The 2,835-nt window shown below is 37.4% G+C and overlaps 1 pseudogene; it reads right to left on the bottom strand.

Moving 5' to 3' along the window:
- Window positions 1–304: 304 nt before the first annotated feature.
- Window positions 305–1,285, bottom strand: LOC149227386 (putative pentatricopeptide repeat-containing protein At3g23330 pseudogene; annotated as a pseudogene).
- Window positions 1,286–2,835: the final 1,550 nt, after the last annotated feature.

Genomic DNA, 2,835 nt, shown 5'->3' on the forward strand with positions numbered 1-2,835 from the left:
AAATAAGGAGACTCAAATGAAAATAACTTTTGAATTCATGTCTATCCCATTGCATGTGCTGCTCAGCCCAAAAATTGTGGCCAACACCTTGTCATTGCAAAAGAAATGCTCCTTTTCTTCTCCACATCAAGTGTCAAGCAAATGCAAGGCAGATTTCCTAAATCCTTTATTTGTGCATACAAACTCTCCAAATGAATATTCTAAGAATGTGAGCATAATCTGTCTCCAACAATAAATTCACGATCATCATTCTTCACCTCAATCCAGCTGCGTCCTGCCCCTTTTTTCAAGTCCCTGTCTGTCATCATAATTCTCCGTTAGCTGCCGCATCCCACATGCCAGCATCGGCATAGATATTTGACAGCAGTATGTAATTTCCAGCATTGTCAGGCTCCAACTTAAACAGATGATATGCTGCATATTCTCCTAGATTTATGTTGCAATGAATTCTGCAGACACGAAGCAAGGCCCCCCAAACATCAGTATGAGGTTCCACAGGCATGTTTTTGATAAAACCTAATGCTTCATAGTGTTCCATAGAAGGTGTGATCTGATAGTTTGAAATCATAGGATGAAAGAATCGCCGGCCGTTATCCACTAGCCCTGCATGGCTGCACGCAGGCAGGACAGCAATGAAGGTGACATGGTTTGGCATCACACCTGACTTCTGCATATCGTTGAAGACTGAGAAAGCATCCTCACTGTACCCATGCATGCCATAGCCTGCAATCATTGCAGTCCATGACGCTACATCTTTTTGGGACATTTTGTCAAAGACATTGCGTGAAAGCTCTATATCCCCACACTTGCCATACATGTCAATTAAAGAACTGCCCACAGGAACATCTGATTCATATCCATTTCTCACTATATAACCATGGACCTCTTTGCCTTGTTGCACAGCTGCTAAGTAGGCACATGCCGATAAAACACTAACAATGGTCCCTGCGTTGGGTTTCAAATTCTCCACTTGCATTTGAGAAAAGAGCCTCAACGTTTCACTGGCTTGCCCGCCTTGGGTATGACCTGCAAGCATTGCATTCCATGAAACTACATTTCTATTTAACATTTTATCAAACACCCGACGTGAATCCTCTGCACTGCCGCATTTTGCATACATGTCTATAAGTGCGCTGCCCACAAAAACATTTGAGTCGAGTCCACTTTTGATACTGTAATCATGAATTTTCTTGCCCAATTGCAAATACTTCAAGTTTGTACATGCAGGGAGCACACTGGCAAGAGTTACCGAAGCTGCCCACAAAAACATTTGAGTTGAGTCCATTTTTGATACTGTAATCATGAATTTGCTTGCCCAATTGCAAATACTTCAAGTTTGTACATGCAGGGAGCACACTGGCAAGAGTTACCGAATTGGGTTTTACACTGGTCACATGTAATCGAAAAAGTAGTTCCAAGGCATCTTCAAAACTTCCGTTCTGAACACTACATCTCTCTGAGACATTTTGTCAAACAGTGGCGTGCATCCTCAATACTGCAATATTTTCCATACATTGCTACAAGGGCATTTCCTACAAAAATATCAGACTCAAATCCACATTCAATCACACAGGCATGAATGTTTTTTCCCATATCTAGAATCTCCATGGCAGCACATACCTTGAGCACAAAGGGGAAGGTGTAATTACTGGGCTGAACACCTAACTTCTGCATTAGGTGATACAGCATAAGGCCTTCTTCATGGCAACCATGTGTAACATGTCCTGTGATCAGTGCATTCCATAAGAAGAGCTGGGGTTTGTGTATTCTGTCAAAAAGAAGGGAGTGCATCCATAAAACATCCGCACATGGCATACATGCTCACAAGTTTAGTACTTAACATATCGTTTAGCCCGTTTACAGCTATAAGAAGCCGGGCATGGAGTTGCTTACCTTCTTGCACGGATTTGGCGTTGGCACAGGCATGTAAGAGATAAGCATAAGTATTAGAGTCAAGTGGAAATTTTAAAATACCCAAAGCGTCCTTCAATCGGCCTTCCCTACACAGTAGCTGAAAATCTGTATCACTGCGACGAGAAACCTTTATGGACTGGGATTCTGTACCGGTTATGACTGTTTTACTTCCATGGATGAACAATACAGGTTTGTTGGGTTGATAATGGGTTGATGAGATAATCTAAATGGTGTCCATGCTTGGTTCAGTCTGCAAGCCGTAAGCATCCTGCGTCATTAGAATGCACTGAGAAGAATGAACACTTTCAGGAAGGATGGAAATACAAATTCCAGGAATTAATGTGGTATTGGATTTTAGGGTGTTTGAATGTGGTAGAAATTTTAAGATAAATTTTGATTTGTGTTATTTAAATTAGTTTTTTTTATTGTATATATATGGATTTAATACTTTAAAAATTTTTAGAGTATTTTTATTTTGCTGGTATTATGTATCACGCTTGTAATTTTAATGAATTTTTAGAAAAAATCAAACCATAAAAATTTTCAAAAAATTACGCTAAATACAACTATATTCTGACCAAATTAATATTATTCTTTAAATTTCACTAAAAACACGGATAAATATGTAATTTCGGAAAATAATATTGTCTTAATTTGTTTATTTATATATTTATTATTATTTAAGAACTTGCCTTTTTAGCAATTCTGTTGGGCTCGTAAGGTTTACAATAATTCTCAAGTAATACACCCTTTACATAATTTATGTAGGTAATAGATTTAAACTTTAAATCACATATTTTACATTATATTTCATAATATTATATATTTTAATATTTCATAATATCATAACTTTTACATTATTTTTTATAACATAGTAATTACTTTTTTTAACATGTTTATTAAGGATTAATATTATTAATA

The sequence above is a fragment of the Pinus tabuliformis genome, chromosome J, assembly GCF_031772625.1.
Source record: "Pinus tabuliformis cultivar Carrire ecotype Pingquan chromosome J, CPIR1, whole genome shotgun sequence".
NCBI lineage: Eukaryota > Viridiplantae > Streptophyta > Pinopsida > Pinales > Pinaceae > Pinus > Pinus tabuliformis.